Source organism: Peromyscus leucopus, chromosome 16_21, assembly GCF_004664715.2.
Source record: "Peromyscus leucopus breed LL Stock chromosome 16_21, UCI_PerLeu_2.1, whole genome shotgun sequence".
NCBI lineage: Eukaryota > Metazoa > Chordata > Mammalia > Rodentia > Cricetidae > Peromyscus > Peromyscus leucopus.
Window position 1 is genome coordinate 27,362,946 of NC_051084.1, and position 19,394 is coordinate 27,382,339.

Consider the following 19,394-nt stretch of genomic DNA (forward strand, 5'->3'; position numbering starts at 1 on the left):
CAATCTGTGCCTTTGGGAGCTCTTGGGCTACCACCGAGGACTTTGGAAGTAGATGTGTGAACAGCAGAAGATCTAGGGTGAAGGGATGGACTCTGACAGTCTGAGGAGGAAGATAAGGAGAAAGGAGACAAGATGTAAACTCATTGGAGTCCAAAGGCAGAGACTATGTGAGAGTGGGTGTGTGCATGTCATGTGGTGGGTGTGTGCGTGGGGGGGGGTTAGATTTTCCTTCTGCACAGAAGTACACATGGTCCTATTTTTAATAGTCAAATAGCCTTTTCATTAAAACAGATCAGTGCATCCAATACAATTATTAAGTACTCTTTCCTTTCAGATGAGCATTTACAGATCTGCCTTCTTCATTATTTGAGAGAGAGAGAGGAAAAAAAATTCACCCACGTTTCTTGCTTTTAAGCCCTGTGTTTTACCAGCTAATCCAAAGGTCTCTAGGTTCCTAACACTGAATAAAGCTGAGAGAATGTTTTCCCCTACTTAAAAGCATTCAAAGTTAGTGTTTAACAATGTAATATAATGGAAAAAAAAATGCTTTAACCTTTTTGGCTAATTTAGGAATTATTAGTCACTGAGTTCCAAAGCTGTTCTGTCTAGAGCTGGAAAACAGACATTCCTATCCAACAATGATCAGTGGTTGCTGGACCATTCCTAAAGGAATTTTAAATGTTCTTGCAAACACAAGCGTCTCCGTGTGAATGTGCTCCTGAACTCTCTTTTGGCATACCTCATTTTAATTCTGCCTTTCTTCTCCAGCCTCTGGAAGTAGAAAATTTCTTTTGGAATAAAGGCACTTTAAAGAGCTTCTAGAAGGCGAGTTTAATGATGAGACCATCATCAGATTGTTAGCTTGCGCCTCAGATGGTTTCCTCTTTTGAAAGTAGCTCATGCTAACACACAGGCCATGCAGCATACCTTGACTCCATTGGAGCACTTCCATCCATATGTGTCCCTCACCACCACCTCCTTAGGTACACATCTAAATTTCTAGACAGTGACATTTTAAATCCCCCAACTGGTACTATGTGAAATTGACATGGGTTAAAGTATTTGTTAAAAACATGGTATTGGGTTTCTCCAACCAACTAACAGTTGGTAGAACATAAATTTAATTAATGACTAGCATTAAACAAATGGTCCTAAGACTGAGGACTGCCAGATGACTGAAGCATTCTGTCAGATAACCAGGGCCCAGGGGGCCCACAGATGAGTCTTCTATATAGCATATACTCTGTGCCACACATTCGGTGACTTCAGTAACTGGTCAAATATAATTTAGGTAACAGTATGCCTAGGCTATAAAAACCAGATTTTATTAGCCATATCACCAGGCAGATGAATTGTGGGGCTGATGGCAAAGAATTTACAGCATTTAACAACTTTGATATAAGAAATCCCAAATCGCCATAACATCCCTCGAAGTTTCTTCTCCAAAAGCCAGTATCTGATTTTCTATGCCTGATGATATTTAGTTTATTAACAGATATGTTGCTTTCTCCTATGACATGGGCAATAGAAGGGATACAGAAGAAAGAAATAAAAGCTGGTCCTTGTTTGTCTTGAGAATTAAGAATCCCAATAGGGAAGACAGGATTAACACATCTGGAAGCCCAGATGAGTTAAAAGAATCCATGATGGCTGTCGGGGAAGCAATCGGGGTAGGAATTCCGCACTGGTTTGGGAAGGACTGGAGTCTTGAGACAGTGGTTGGGAGCAGAGGTCAAGGAAAGCCTTGCAATAGCATTAGAACTCGGTCTGTTATTTTTTTTCTCTGTGTGTGGGTGCATGTTTGTATGTGCAGGTGCACATGCATGTGTGCACATGTAGAAGCCAGCAGACAGCCTCAGGTGTCATTTCTGAAACTCCTGCCACCTTTTTGTTTGGGACGGGGTCTCTCATTGGTATGGGACATGCCCCAGTAGGTTAGGCTAGCTGGGAGAAAAGCGCCAGGGACTGTCCTGTCTCTACCTACCCAGGACCGGGCTTACAGGCATCCTCCACTGTGCTGGGTGCATCACAAGTATGCTGTATATCTACCAACAGAGCCGTCTCCCTAGCCCTTCCTTGGTCTCGTTTTAAAAGATGGAGGTCTGTGTTTTAGAAACCTGTTAGAAAAAAAAATGTAGATTGTTGACAATTCCGTCCCCAAGTCTCTATTGGCTGGAGTCTACCTTTCTCTCCCTTAAGTCTTTCTGGTCATAGTCAACCTTAGGGTGGGTGGTAAGAAGACATGAATATGTGAATGGGTAGCCAAACTGGGAAGAAGCCAGCCAGTGGTTTTGAAACAGGAATGAGTTCTTTTGAACAGAGATGAGCCCACATTTTCTCGGGGGCCCACCAACACGGCTACCGGCATAACCGAAATCCGTCTCTGAAGGGAACCTTGGCTTCGTGGCACAGCCTTCCCTGCTGCCAAGCGGCCCGGCCCCCTCCCTGCTCCCCTAATGTTGTCCACTGAATAACAGCTTTAATTGAACAATAAAAGTAAGCCTTTTAAATCTACAACCAGTCCCTATAAATAAATTCTCTGTGGAATTTTATGAAGCCGCTTAATGAAAAGTTTGATTAGAAACTATTAAAGAAAAATAAAATAGATGAAATTTCATCATTTAATCCAACATTACAGTAGTGTCATTTTGACTTTTATTTACATTGAGATATTCCGAATCGAGTAAATATATCCTGGTTTTAATTAACTATCCTCCTTACTTGGGAAGGTTATTTTAGGCTTGAAGGGTTTTGATAACACGCCATCTGCTTTCTTCTCTGTATTATGCAAGTCCCTTCCTTGCTGACAGTGCTGTGTAATGTCTAAACCTATGACTTGAGCATAAATTGAATCATATTAATGGTAAGTGATGGAGGAGCTTCAGTCCCCACATCCTGCCCATATTCTTCTATCTTGCCACTCACACTGCTCTGTTGGCAGTGGACTTTCTTAGTACAAGATAATTAACTTTTAAAAAAAAAATAACACATTGGACTCCCCATTGAAGACGTATAAAAATTCATTGTATGGCACACACAATTAGGAAATGAGACATTAATAACAATGAGGGGAGCGTGACATGAATGGCATTTTATTTTCTTCATTAAAAAAAAACCTTTGCCACCAGCGTGGTTTCTACACCCACTGTCCTGTAGCAATCTCCCAACACAGGCATTCTCCCAACAGCTCCACTTCCTGCTCTTACCTGGTTATGTAATGATTTCTGTTGTATAAAATGGACTCTGGCATTTATATTACGTGTGCTAGAGAGGAAAACCACGTGGGCAAACATTTTGTCTCTTCTTTGCAGTTAGGACAATAAAAGGTCCACCGCGTTGTAACACACAGTGTTTACAGTAATGTCCTACCAATTGACATCACATGTGTGGAGTGTTGACAAACTAAATTCAAACAGAGGCATGCACAGTGCAACAGGGGAATAGAAAACTTTAAGGTACCTGCTCCCATCCGAGAAGTGCAAGCCTAGCCCCATTTACATAAGCAACAAGTCTTTAAAAGTAGGTAGGATTAGATGTCTTTAGATGTGGTTGAGTGTGTGTGTGTGTGTGTGTGTGTGTGTGTGTGTGTGTGTTTTGAATTGCAGAGACATCGGAAGCAGAAGTCGGGCTTTTAAGTTCTTCTGGCAGCTGGGGTGTTTGTGTGTTTGTTGACAGGGGAATGGGGCAGAGGGAAGTATGGCTTTGGTCAACCACATGCGAAGCGAAGAGACGAGACCGGCTGTCATCAGGTATTTCGTCCTTGTGGAGACATCGTGAGCTCTGGTCCTACAGGGAGAAGAGCTCGGCTGTTTTTATACTAAGACACACATTCCACTGGGGATAGGGTGTAGAAAAGGACTGCAAAAATGTAGTTGGAAAAAAAAAAAGAGTGCTAAACTCACATGCAAGGAGATCAAGTGTAAATCGGGGCTCAACCATCTGATTCTCTAAGGCAGATGCCATGAGGCCCCTTATTTGTTCCATCTGTAAAATCAGGCAATCACAGACAGCATGTTAGGATCAGAGTATGTCAATCTTGTTACTTACACACACACACACACACACCAGGAAAGAAAGGGTCATTGAGAAACAATAGACAAATACCTTGGTCAGAGATAAGTGTTGGAATGAGAATCAGTGCAAGGCTGTATTCTTCTGTTCCACTGTGTGTGCCTCTGTTGAATTTGGTTTGTCAACATTTCACACATGTGAAATCAATGTGTTTCTATTGGAGTCTTCGGTCTTAGACAGCATGTATTCATAGGAAACCATGGTGTTCATTGAATCCTATGGGAATCCCATCCCCAGGGGTCCTGGGGGCTTACCGGAGCCTGAATGAACATGTAAAGTTGTCCATACATCACAGCATGTTTTAAAGTCACTCTTCTGAGTGTGCCTTGAACTTTGCCCTATTCCATTTCCTGTTAGTTGAAATGATGACATTACAGACAAAAGAAGAAAAAGCAAAGGGAAAAGCCAGCAAAAAGCAAAGTACAAAACCTTGAGTTTTTAATGAAAGGAAATTCAAAACATGCAAAATCATTAATAAGGCATCAAGGAGAGCTGGACTGTTCCCCTCCAAAGATCACGTGCTTTGCTGGAAATGGAGGGAAGGCAGTTGCTGTGTCACGGATCATGGAAATTTATGAGTAAACTGTTTTTGTTTTTGTTTTTTTGTCCGCACCAAAGTGCCTTTCATGGTCACAGTGGATTCTGGTGATCAAATGTCTTTGCTCCTGGCCCCCGTCCACATTTGGGATTTCACTGTCTGTGGTGGTCACCAGTCTCCCAAAGGAACATCAGGCAGTTATTTAGTTTTTCATTGAAAGTGAGTAGGAAAAGAGCCAGGCTTCATGCATGTTGTTGTTTGTGCAGGAGACCTTGGCCTTCAGAAATCTCACCGTGCCCCTGGAAATTTCCTAGAGACTCTTTCTCCCAATGTAGAGTCTAAGCAAGTCTCTCTGTGCCCTGTGCTGTCAGACTAGACACAAAGAGGATGTTTAGGTTCTGATCTAACGTACTGAGTCAAATCCACGGAAGTCTGTGGGTAGAGGTGCGTCAGGTGTCTTCCACGTAACGATTAGCACATGTGTTCTGCTTCTTGAGCTATGAGTAGAAGAGGGGCTTGGGAACAGACCACCTTGGTCAGAGGTACTGGCAACCTGGATCCTAGCTCACGTAGGGATTTAGAGCAAGCAATTCTATGTTGCTACTATGAATTAATTTAGAGTCATGGTCTGAGGAATGTTGAGGATTAGTGCCTTTTTTTTTTTTTTTTTGCTTTTGGGAGAACTTAAAAGGATATTTTAAAATAACTTGGATGCCTTTTGTAGCTGAGGGGATTCAGTGAGTTACTAATCACTCTTGGGTGTGATACATTCATCTTTACCCTAGAAAGAAGAGACCATGTCTGTGTTGACTAACCCTTGACCTAAGAATTCCATCCAGAAAAGAACTGATTCTCCATTTCAAAACCAAGATCCATATATTCCCTGCTATAACCAGATTTTTTTTAATTAAAAAATATAACTGTTTGGGATGCAGCTCTGTTGGTAGCATACTTGACTAGCATGTATGAAACTCTGGGTTCAGTCTCTAGCACCACATAGTCTAGGAGTGGTGATGAATGCCTCTAATCCCAGCACTTGGAAGGTAGAGGCCTGAAGATGAGAAGTTCAAGATCAGCCTTGGCTATGTAGCAATTTTGAATCCAGCTTGGGATACATGACACTTTGTTAATTATACACACACACACACACACACACACACACACACACACACACACGAAAGAACCAGCCATTGAAAAATATAATAGGCAAATATCTTAGTGGAAAGTTAAGGGTGTTGGAATGAGATTTAGTAAAAAGATATCTTTGCTCTTTTTAAAATTCTTCTTCTTGAAGGGGCTGGTGAGATGGCTCAGTGGTTAAGAGCACTGGCTGCTCTTGCAGAGGGTTCAGTTCACAGCACCCCCATGGCAGCTTATCTGTAATCCCAATTCCAGGGGACCTGATGCCCTCTTCTGGCCTCTGTGGCACACATGTGGGGCACCTACATACATGCAGGCAAAACACATACACACAAAATTTAAAAAAGTAAATCTTTACTTTTTAAAAATTTATTTTACTTTTAATCATATGTATAGTTTGTGTCTGTATGTAGGTACACACATGTGCATGCAGGTGTTCTCAGGGGCCAACTTTGGTCTCTCTCTGACATGGGAACCCAATTCAGGTCCTCTGAAACGTGCTCTTAACCACTGAACCACTTCCCCACTCCATCCCCAATAAATACATTTTAAAATAAAGGACAACAACAACAACAAAAAAAAAAAAACCTTCCTGATACGTGGATTTGCTCTCTGCTTCACGTCCCTGTGTCCTGTCAGGGGAATTCGATGGATTTAAGTCCTTCTCTTGTAGCTGAGACCATTGAGAGACGCTTAGATCATGGCTTCAGTGAGTGACATATAGCAAGATCCCATCCACCCACTCAGTGTCTACTCCATAGCTCTTGTTGTTATCGGTATTATTTTGCCAAGCACGGTTCTGGTTCTGGTGAATAACCAAGACAGAAGAATTTCCCTGGATCTCAAATAGCTCACACTGGAGTGTGTGCAGCCCAGGAGAAGGGCAAGATAGTTATGGACCACACCTCCTAGACTGCTGTAAAGATGAACAAGCACCACCAAACTCATTGTCATTAAAAGCTTTTACCTCTTACATCCACCAACACAACCATAGCCACACACTAGAGTCACAGTGAAAACACCTACAAAATTGCTTTATAAGCTGTGGCCACGACTTGGGAAAATGAGGCATGAGTTGGTGCTAAAAGTCATTCAACATCTGCTATAGCCGGAAATACTTGTTTTGCTGTCCGTTTGGAATGTGTTCCCCCAGGCATCATGGGTCTCCTCCTTCTCGGCATTCAGGCCTCTGTCCTACCATCTCCTCCCCAGAGAGATGGTATCTGTCTGTCCTCTTCCACAAGTCCAGCTCAGTCCCATCATCCAACCTGTTATTATCACCCCATAACTTATCATTATCTGAAATTAACTCCTGTAATTGTTTATTTACGGGTTTACTGTCTGTCTTCCCACCACCACCACCCCCCCACACACACATACACACACTACTGTAAGCCCTTGGTCATGTAAACAGCACATTTTCTGTCTTGTTCACTGCTGTGGGCCCAGCAACAGGAGAGTCGCTGCATACAATAGGCATGTAACACACCCTGGGAAAGTGAGGGAATGGGTACATGGGCACCGTGGTCACTGCTCTTACCCACGCTGTGAATAAAGACAGCCGAGGTTAGCAATGTGATTATAAATGGGTGGACCAGGATTTGAACCTGGATTGCCTGATTCAAAGCCTGTGGTGCCGACTTTCCCCTTCACCTGGCTGCCTGTAATCCAGACCCTGCTTAGAAAGATTATGTCACCTACTTGACACTGGGCCATCTGGAAACAGATAGCTGACCGCCATCTTCCTAGACAAGGGATTTCCAGTAGTGTCCACAGGTTATGAGGGAAGAGATTGATATGTATTATTGATTGATATAGTTAGAAAAGGAATGATCTGGAAGATTCAGAATCTGAAAAGCACTGGTTGGAATCAAGAAGCCCTAATGCCAGCTGCCACCCTCCCCTCTCTGGGACCCTTCTGTCCCTGTTTCAGCCCACGCTATCCTCTGGTCTCTGCGACACATCACCCAGTGTTTTCCTTCCCCTGCTAAGGCCCTCACAGCTCCCTCCTCACCTGAGAAGCAGCTCTGTGAGGGCCCTTTAAGAGCTGGAGCAGTTTGCAGTATAGAGACTTAAGGGGCGGAGAGTGAGAGCCGTATTCTCCTGGACTGGAGACCCAGGCAGCCAGGCTAACAGGACTTGCTCCATACACCTCTCTGTAATTTTCTGCTCAGAGCGCCTTGGCTTCCCCAACTTGGCACCCTCCTTTAATGAAAAAATTATAGGCCTAATTTCAAAAAACGAAATGTGTGCAAGCTTTCTGCTTCTATCACTTCTTTATTCCTGCAGCACATAAATCATTTCCCTTTTAAAAATTAAATTTAGCTTGCCGTGATTTGGTAATGGGTTTTTCGAAGGAGGCAGGAGTCGCCAAGCTCTTGGCACAGGGGCCAGTGGGGCTTGCCTATTGGGGAATCTTCTCATCGGTGGCTGGCATGGGTCTCAACTCCTTCATCTAGGCTATGTACCCCCTTTAGAAACTGCACAGAACACCCTCTCCAGCAGCCTCTTCTCTGATGGCCTTTGTCGCTGTCCGGGGGTCATCTTAGAGGGTTGAAGAACAGGTGCAATGGACAGAAAAAGATTGGGGCATTCTCCTGGTCATGGTCCTGGGTGCTCATCCAGGCGCTCACTGAGCACCAACTGTTCAAAGCCAAATTCTGGGCATGGTTGGGGTACCACTCTCTATTCTCAAAGCACTGAACATTAGATTGTGTCGACTAAGACACAGAGCAATGGCCCCACTATTGACAGACTTGGGCTTGCACACCTTTAATGCATATGTGGGTGCACAGGCCTTCCAACCCTACACACACACACACACACACACACACACACACACACACACACACACACACATACCCAAAGGCCTGCTGACATACTTTGGCTATAGAACAAGAGGAACTAAGAGTCTCTTACTTTGAAGGCCAAAGGAGATGACATGAGCAAGCCTTAATAAGTGGAAACTTCTGACCAGGTAGCAGCCCCTGTAAACATTTGGCCTATTATTAAAATTATTGGCCTTACATATATTTTCATTGGATTCTAAGGTCCTTCTTGCCATTTGTGTTTGTAACAACCTGTTTGTTGAAATGATAGAGAAATCACCACTGGATTCCAAGAGGTTTCAAGCCCCCATCATCCTTATCTCCTGTCTTGGATAAGTCAAGTACTTATTACCCCCCCTCCCCTGCTTCAACTTTTACTCATGGTAGACTGAATTCTCAAAGGGAAGGGCTAGCTCAAAGAGAACAGGATTTTTTTTCCCTCAACATTTATTTATATTTTCAAAGTCCAGAAGTTCTTTAGAAGTTGTTCAATGTCTTTCACTGAAGAACATTCATCTGCAAGGAGATCCTGTAATTTACCTACCCCAAGAGTGTGCTCTTGTCTGTGTTGACAAGGTGTTACTCTAGCACCCGGACTAGCCTTGAACTCTTAATTTCAGTTGCAGATAAGTATTTAGATAAAATTGATTCTCTAGTTGAGTAAATATCTTATGGCTTCATTGCCTTAATTATATAAAAACTATTAATTTTAAGGATATCTTAAGTCAGTGGTTTTCAACCTTCCTAATCTGCCACCCTTTAATACAGTTTCTCACGTTGTGGTGACCCTCAAACACAAAAATCAATTCCGTTGCTACTTCATAAGTGTAATTTTGCTACTGTTATGAATTGCAGTGTAAATATCTGTTTTTTTCTGAAGCTCTTAGGTAACCCTACTGAAAGGGTCATTCAACCCACAAAGGGTCGCAACCCCCAAAGGGTCGCAACCCCCAAAGGGTCGCAACCCACAGTTTAACTGCTGTCCTACAAAACACAATAGAGCTGTGATTCCTGAGTCTGACTCTGATCTCTCAACTTTGAATGGGTAATGTCTTTGTACTGAAATGTTTTGTCAAATGCAATATATTTGCAATATATTTATTGTGAGCAAAGTGCTGTTTTGAAAATATGCATTATGGAAGGACTAAGGTAAATTGATTTATGTATTTCCTTGCACACTTAATTTTTTTGTGATGAGAGCACAAATATTTACCCTCATCAAGTTTCAAAAATGCAATACAGTCTTTGTAGTGAGCATGTCTGCAGCAGATTTTTTTGACTTCTTCCTCCTATTTGATTGCAATTCTGTATGTTTTAACCCATATCTCCCAGCCTCCCTACATACATCCTTGGTAACCATCACTCTATCCTGTATTTCTTCATGTAATTTTGCTAGATTCCACCAATAAGTGATAACACTCTATATCTATTTTTCTGCACCTGGCTTATTTCACTTAGTGTAATATCTTCCAACTTCATCCATGTTGTTTCAAATGAGAAGATTTTCTCAGTTTTTAAGGCCAAGTAGTATTCCCGTGTGTGTGTGTGTGTGTGTGTGTGTGTGTGTGTGTGTGTGTGTGTACACATACCACACTTTCATTATCATTCATCAGTTGATTGACATTGACAGATGTTGCTTCTGTGTTGTATATAAAGTAACAGTGGACCCTGGAGTGTGGGTTTCTCTTCAACATAATGATTTCATTTTCTTTGGATATACCCAGTAATGGGATGGATAGACCACATGACAATTCTATTTTTAACTTTTTGAGGAACCTCCCACATATTTCTCATAACAATTGTACAAACTTACATTACCTCTGTGACCAATATTTTAATCACGTTCTCTGTTCACTTAAGATTCAGATAGTGCTGTAGAAATGCCGAGAACTGAAATCCTTCACAAAAGGAACAGACAAGGGAGGTGAAGGAGTCATTACCTTCTTCCTAAGTGTCCTGTAGTCAGTGCCATGGAGGAGGTGTGGTTTTTGGTGGGAGCAAACATTGGATAGAATGTGGCAGAAGAAGCTGTAAGTGTGTTCATTCAGCAACTACAAGTTCCATTAAAAGGTTCTACCTGAGTACACATACAGAACCATGATCGTGGAGAGCTATAAACTATGTTTGTAATTATAGAGAAACCAAGAAAAAAAACACAATAGACCAGAAATGACACCTCTCTGGCTTCTTAATGTGAACATACCCAGCAGGGAACCTGATCAACTCCACTCATGGTTCTGGGTCTCAATATCTCATATAAAAGAATGAAATGTTGGACATGTTTTTAGTGGTTCTTGGGAACCTCAGGTCCCTTTGAAAATCTGATAGAAGCGTCGAGTCATCTCACAAAAATGTGCATGCAAATGCAATCATTACAATAATGGCTTTGAACAATGTTATTAGCAAAAAATTAGTACACTGAGCAAATGTAGACCATCCTGGATGTACTTTTCAGAACTGAAGCAGTGTGTGAAACCTGAGATGATAAATCCCAGGTACGTGGCCTTCCAGACAATTCCCTGTCTTCACACACTTGCAGACTATTGGTGAAACAACAGACATTTCTCGTAATCCTCCATCAAATTTCAACATCATTAGGTAGGGTGGTTCATTTCTGGGGAATTCTGATTAATTAAAATAGAATGATAATGACAGTAGCTCACACCTTTTATTGAAAGTTCAACACATGTCAGGAACTGAGTTATAAGCAGACTAAGGTTTGTGTGCTGCCTGCCTAAGGAATCGTGTGTATTAAATTAGCTCGAAGCTTAGAGAAGCCAACCTCATCTAACCTTTATTGAGCACCTACTGTGGTCATTACCTCCGTTGATTCTCCCAGCAGCCTTAGAGGGAGGGAACCAAAGAGACAGCGCTGTTGAAGGAAGTCATCCAACATGCTAATTAACTGGGTGCTGGGACTCATGCTATGCCATTCTTTCTAGTATTCTGCTAACCATTCTAATTCATTAAATAGTTAGTTCAAGAATCGGACTTATGCCCGGTTTATCTGGGAGTTTTGTGCAATAGTAGAAAGCAGTGCTCCCTTATAGGGAAGCCAGGGGTGTTCTTCAAATGGACCTGCATCCCTTTGCTTGTGACTTCAAACATGATCTTTCACCTCCCCTGGTCCAACATCAGTTGAGCATCCGCTGGAGGTGAGATGTTAGATTTGGAAACTGGCGGGATGACAGGATGTCTTCACTGAGACCCCACCCTGTGTGCTGTGGGTCAGTAGAGAGAAGACAAACGCTCACTGATGGTCTGGTCCAGTCTGCTGCAGCTTCATGTTGGGACATGACCACACTTAAGCCCTTGTGTCTCTTGTGTGATGATGGTAGACATAGTGTGGCCCATACCGCTGAAAATATTTACTCTCTGTTCCATTCTGGGGGGAAAATAAATGCCAACGAAGTAGTCTAGTTCAGCGATCCTAACACCTCTTCCTGTAGAGGCATCATTGTTACATGCACCATCTGGCTAATACAATGCAAAGCACTGCCCAGTGGAAGGATGAAACCCATTGGTTGCGGCATCACTGGCTCTGGAGACAATGAAAAAAAATGTGCATCTTGTCATTGAAATTCAGTATCTTGCAGAGTGATGTGTCAGAGGCATTTAAAGAAAAACACTCTAAATATAGATTATCTCAAAGACAATTTTCCCTGGTCCATAAGTCTATTGACATTTCACCAAGCTTAGGACAGGCCATGTGACAGGACCCAGTGAATTAGAACTTCACTGGATTTTGGCATCTGTCTTCCCAGCGACTGTTACTAATAACATGTAGAAGAAATATTTTGGCATTTTCCTTGATACTATTTTCAACTCCCGTTAGTATAAATATTTAGGGTGTTTTAGTGCAGCGGCGGATTGTACAGCAGTAATATTGTTAGTTAGTTCTTTTATCTCAAGGCTGTACAATTTGAACAGTATGCCTGTTCTTTCAATATGTTAAGAGGCTGCATACAAAAGGCTTTGTGGGAGTTTGAAACGGGAAAGTTTCTCAGATGTTGCTTATGGTCAGGTTCTTGCCAGTCTACAAAGTACACTAATTATATACAAGGATCTGAGGAGAAAGAGTGAACTCAATATTACAGTAGAAACTTCCTCAAAACAAAAACAGGACTCCATATCAAGGGTAGTGGTGATTAACACATAAACAACCCATGCCTCATGTGTGTGCACACACTGTTTAGGATGTGTGCGCACATTTCTAGATATTCAGAAACTGCCCAGGGTGTGTACATTTGCCAAAGTAAGGCATGCTGTTAAGTTCTTTGTACCGCTCCCTGGCCCCCACCTCCTTTCAAAAATAGAAACCAAGGAGTTCTGAGTCAGGCTACAGATTATTTGGCTAGTTCAACTATAGAATAAGTTATTAATGACACCCAGATGTTGTTTTTAAGTATCAGATGTTTTCGGTTGTGAAACAATATTTTCTTTTGTGTGTGCTCAAAGTGATGTTTCTTGCTGTGCTCCACAGCGTCTGAATAGCAAGTCCAATGGCAGAAGTGTCTGCCTGTCCAATGGCATGGCTGATAAGTACGCTTGCTTCATTCTCTATTTTTAGCTCTAACTGCTTTTCCCATATGTCTAAAAATAAGTATTTGCAAGCTTTGCATTCTGCTGCTCATTGTCATACACAAAAATATTTGTACATGGAGCAAAATGCACTGATAATGTTCAAGATGAGCTATTTAAAGAAAGAAAGGTTCGTGTGCTAAGAGGAGATAAAATACATTTTTATTAGTGTAAATGTCAGAGAAAGCCATTCATCTTATTTTGAAATAGTTTTAAAGGAGTGGCCAGATAGTTTGACCTCTGGAATGATTTAAATAGACGCAATTGGGAGGAAAAGATTCCGGGTTAAAAATAGTGTGTTCTGCTATATATCCGATATTGTAAGCAATCTTTGGAAAATGGACTTCGTGCCTAGTTATCAGGGACAGAGGCCCCCTCTGTGTGGGTCACCAAAGCCCCCCAACTTCTCAAAAGCCTCTTCTCCTGCCTTTGAGTTTATTCCAGCTCATTAGCACCTCCACCCCAAGGCTGGCAGAGAAAAGCAGAGGAAGGAAAAAAATGAAATCATTTCTGTTGCTCTTAATAGCCCTTGGAGAGGGCAGCTCATGAGTGAGAGAGAAGTCAGTGGAAGGGAGAAGCCAGAAGATTTTCTGCTTTCTCTCTTAGTTGCTGCTTCCCCCTCATCACAGGTAATCAATATGTGACTTAAAGACATTGCGATGAACTTGACACCAGAAGGCCTTGCTGACATAATTGTGTATCACATCTCCCCTTTACGCTCCTGGAGACAGTGTGAGTGCCAGAGAGCTAAGCAGTGCCCTGTCTCCATATCTGAGTGAAATTCCCTTCTGTGCTATTTCCTCCCGTAGACATGCCCCTGATCAGGGCTTCCACACAGCCGGTAACAACTTTTAATCCCCCTCCAGACCCTAACCACCTCTGAGAGAACTCCATGCTGTATGATCATGCCTTCTAGCCTTGACCTGGCGATATGCAGCAGTAATGAAATTGGCAGCTTGGGCTGTCCTTGTGTAGACGTCTTCGTGTGCTACTGTACTTACAGCTCACCTGGCATGACCTGGGACCAAGGTTTGCCCTTATCAGGACAGGGGTGGGGTTGATACCACATCTTGGGTTCTATTAGAAGGGACAATAGAGTCATTCTTCAGTGTTGGCTCTCTTCATCCACCCTTGCTGATACATGCTCTTTAAAGCACCCTGGCTATACCACCCTCCAATTTCAGCTTTACTTTGGACCAACCAGGCAGCTCAGAGATTTGGGGCTTTGTCTTGGAAGCTCCCCCATCAATCAGAATTCCAAATTGACATTGTTAAGGTCCCCAGAGGTGTGGAGGCTCTGGATTCAGCAATTATTGTGAATAAAAACCTTGCAGCTAGCTAGGGTGATTGCCAGAATTCCAGCTACAGGCACAGTGGAAAGGGGAAGTGGTTTATGTTAGATTATGGTCACACTCTTCTGATTAAACCCACTCAAAAAAAAAAAAAAAAAAAAAAGACAACACTGTAATATTTTCCAATGACTGTTTATCATGAATTACGTCAGCCTTCGTTTAAGTTGCTATTACTTCTCCTTAATGCTTCTCTGGTGCCTGCATAATTTACCATACTGGCAGCCTCGGGACTATGAAATAAGCTTTCACAATCTCGGTACAATCGTCAAGAACGTGGCGTGGTTTTTCTTTTGGTTGTTGTTGTTGTTAATTATTATAAAACTCCTTCAACTTTTTACAAAGTGACATAAAATATTGTTGAGGTATTTATGGCTCAAACTACTTTTACATGGATCTATTTTGCTTCTGGCTAGTTCTTAACTAAAGCAATCATTTGTGGTTATCAGGCTGCCGGCGATATTATGTCAGAACTAGTTTAAGACTATTATTATGGATCACATGTCAGTACTTGAGGCTGCCTTTCAAAAAAAAAAAAGTGTAATTTTCATTTATGCTCTTTTAGGGATTGACAATTTATAAGCTAACTGAGTTCGTTCCAAAGTGTACCTATCATTTGGGAGCCTGTCTCGTCATCCACTCTTAAGTCTCTTTCCTGCGGATTTAAGACCTCTCCAAAGCAAATGTTGGCAAAGGTTGAATTTGTTTCTAGGGAGCCACAGAATTAGCTGGGCCTGGTTAATGGCCCGTGGCTGGACTGGTTCTGAGTCCTCTGGTGTGTGGTTTTTCTGTGTAGATTTCCTAAGCACTGGGACCAGTGGTTATGACCCCCTCAGTGGAGGGACCCTGACTCACATACTCAAAGAGGTTACCCCAGCTTTCTGAAGACAATCTTAAGGTGAAGGATAGTACATGGAGGAAGGCTGAGAACTACGTTTGAGTTTCCACAAATCTGCCCTTCCCAGCGAACTTTCAATTACTATGTTTCTCTGCTGGGCTCCAAATACTGTGTATTTCCCTCTCCCTCCGTATTTAAAGCAAGAAAGGAAGGGCGTGCCAGAACATTTTACAAAGAATGAAAACACATTAATGACTCATGTGAACAATTACTGATTTTCTTAACATATAATTTCTTAATTACTGTCAACCAAAATAATTTGCATGATAATATCCTCAAGCCCCTCCTCCCCCCATGGTGTTTCAGAGCCTTGGCTTTGAGTCTGTTTGATCAATAATTGGGGGAATTTAACTCTTTCCTTGAGAGCGGATTGACAGGATGCTGACGGGATATTCTTCACAATAATCACCTCCAACACAATGGGCAGAAAAATCTAGCTCTCCAGCAAAACAAACAGTTCTGGAAAGAGCTCAGGGGCATTTTCTTTAGCTTGAATTCAAGGAGGAAATTGTGACTTTTGTGAAACTTGCATAAATTTACATGTATCCTGTCAGGATTTTAAAATTAGACAACATGCCTGAATACCCTGGAAATGAGTCTGCCATCCAGATTTAGAGAGCTTTTAGCTTTTTTAATTAAAGACATTTCACAAGCCAACACCAGAGGAGAAGAGAATTAAGCATTACATAAGAACCCAGCAAAGTTGGAGATTTAATGAGTGAATATTATGGATTTATGAAGGAGATAAAAGGTGTGAAAGGAGCAGTTATGGAGAATTTTCTGCATTTTTTTTTAAGTGCTAGAAAAAAAAAAAAAAATCAGAGATGCGAAAAGGCCAAGCTGCCATTTGCTGTAGCCCTCATTCTGGAACTGGTTCAAAGCTCACAGAACTGAGTGTGGGGTTGTGATGCTCGCTAATGAGCGCTCGCGGCAGTGAGCTGAGATCATGGGTTTGTCACATATATATATTCACATGCACATGTTTGTATATGTATATGAAATTCATATATATATATATATATATGATTCAGAAGGTAGAAGACAAGACTCATTACCACAGAACATTATGAGAAAACCCCAAACAATCATTGTAATAACCACATTTATGCACTGCTCCACATCATATCCCACAAACCTCCTTTCTGGATTCCCTAATAGCTGCTGATAATGAAATACTGTTATTGAACATGTTAAACCATTTAAAGAAACTTAGACTAAATACTGTCAGCTTATGTTTGCTTTCCTAGCGTGGTCCTCATTTATTGAGAAATTCGGAATGTTATAAACATCTGGGGATAGCTTGGTGCACACAGAGCCATCTTTAAAAATGTGTATATTTCAGAACTTCTCGAGGGTATGTATTTAGAAATCTGGGAAAACTCTGTAAACATGTTGGAGAATATATGTAACATTTGAATATGAAAGAGAAAGTCAGGCGTAATTGAAAACGCAAATTTCACTTTCTATAAATATGACTCCGTCAGAAGGGATGGTTTCTGGAGTCAGAGAGATCCAGGTTATGATCAGGGCTGCTAACTGAGAAGTAGTCCCCCATGCCTTGCACCAAATGTAGGAGCCAGAAAAGCCCCATTCTGGCCCCTTCTGGGTATGAGATGTGATGTTTGTGTCTTTAAAAATAAAGAAAGAGTTGGTTTATTTCAGCACTTTTAGGATATAGTTGGAGTTGCACATGCCACTTGCATAGATAAACTGGAGTACAGCCCAGCCTACTCACTGTGGTGTTAGTGGACTCTGGTTCTAGCCAACAATTAATCCATATATTTTAAAGATTTATTATTATTTTATTATTATTATTATTGTTATTATCACTATCATTATATATATATTTAATTATTTTTTTTTAAAAAAAGGTGGTGAACCATGAAGGAAGACTCTGGTTGGTTTCCACATGTACATGCACACATAGAGAGTAGGGCCCCGGGAACTGAAATGATGGATAAAACTAGGAATCTACTTTCTGGCAAGGAAACGGATGGAAACATACGCTGTAAACAACTGGTTTAAAAGGAGAACCCCCACATATATAACCCACAAGGATCTAAACTGTAACTACACACACACACACACACACACACACACACACACGCACACGCACATGCGCGCACACACACACACACACACACACACACATATAAAGCTATAACTTTGAGGGTAAGTTTATTCTGTAGCCCATGGAGCCAATGTTACCCCATATATTTATTTATTTATTTATTTATTTATTTATTTATTTATTTATTGTATGTTTGTTTGTTTTTGCATCTTGATGAAGCTTCTAGAGCAAGAAAATACTAGAAATAAGTCAAAAGGACAAGCTTCTGACAAGCCTCTCTCTCTCATGCGGGCTTCTACCTCCCAGGGCCTGTCCCCTGTCTCTTCAGTGTGGCAGAAAGACCCAGTGGTAGGAATGGGTCATTCAGAAAACGATCATTTCTTAACTCTTGATGTGGCCAGTTCTTACCCGTCCACTGAAGTAACATGGTTCTTGGGAGAACCCGGTGGTTCTCAACTTTCCAAATGCTGCGAATCTTCAACACAGTTCCTCAGGTGGTGGTGACCCCCCCCCCCCGCCCCAGCCATACAGTTATTTTCACTACTACTTCCTAACTGTAATTTTGCTACTCTTGTGAAGCATGATGCAAGTATTTTTGGAGACAGAGGCTTGCTTGGCAGAGGGGTCGCGACCCACAGATTGAGAACGGCTGGGGTAATAACCCTGGTTAGCCGAGAATGAGACATTTGAAAGTAACAAGCTCTTCCTAGAAATCGGCATCCCGACTTCCCTGGCTCGGTTCCTTCCCTCTTTGGCTTCCAGCGGTCGCCATCCATAGCATGTAATTTATATGCCCCAAAAGGAGAGTTGCATGCATGCATGTGTGACATGGAGCCCTCTTCACTCCCCTCATACAAAAATAAAATAAAATAAAATAAAATTTAAAAATGGTGTGTGTTTTAGTCACACATGGGACAAGCTATTGCCACACGTTGAGTTATATTCTTAGACCAGAAGAAGAATAAGAATGTACTGCCAAATTGAAAGAGTCATTCGGTTTAAAGTGGATCTGAAAAAGGTACACAGGCCAGGGATTTAAAGCAGATGGTCAAGTCAGAAACAACAGACGCTTGGTCACATCCAGAATGAAAAAGTAAGCGGAAATAAAAAGGCAGATATCTGCCACCCTGAAGAGGACAGGCGGGGACATGGGCGTCAATCCGCTTGCGGAAGCCTTACCTGTACAATTAAGAAGAGTAAATTCTTCTGGACAAAGCTAAGTTTCTTTCTGACCTTCCACCCCAGCCATAGATAGTTAACAAACACAGGCCTGAAGGATGCCTTTGGCACGTTAGAGGATGCAGCCAGCTGGGGAGGCTAGGTCAATCTCTGAGCTGGTTCCTGAAATGAATTTTGTGTGATAATGACGCTATGCAACAGACCAAATCTAATGCCGCTGTCTGCTGCTGTCTTCCCAGAGGTCTTTAGCTTCAAGGATGACAGGGAAGACTAAGGGATGCTCGCACTATGTAGGAGCTTGTGTGGTGAGTAGCTTTAACCCTGACAGGACTTCCTCAGGAAAGTGCCCTTCATCTCTACAGGCTATGGGATAAGGGAGCTCTGAGTAAGTGTTCTTCCCGACACTGCGGTCAACTCTGGTTAGGCATTAGGAAGCTTTGTGGGTAGTTTTCACACCAGTGCCCTCTTTCCTGTTCACATTACCACAGCACCACCTAACTGGCAAGCTCGATCCTCCTGGTTGCTCCAGGAGCCTCTGAAAGGCAGGAGGGAAAACCAAGAGCCTGGTATGGTTGGACGCATAAACTGTTGCTGGAACTCGTGGAATTAAATCTGATGGAAGATTCTGGAACACACCAGTGCTTTCTTGGACCACTGACACTCTTTAAGCATTGTAATAGGGTGCTGAGCTCCAGCCTTCCTGTGCCTTTAGAAGCGAGGTCTTCTTATCAGCAGCCCT

At 42.1% G+C, this 19,394-nt stretch overlaps 1 protein-coding gene across 1 annotated transcript in view; it reads left to right on the top strand.

Annotated features, from left to right (window-relative positions):
- The window catches only part of Arid5b (AT-rich interaction domain 5B), a 180,707-nt gene that overhangs the window by 90,693 nt on the left and 70,620 nt on the right, over nt 1-19,394 (top strand). The window lies entirely within an intron of this gene.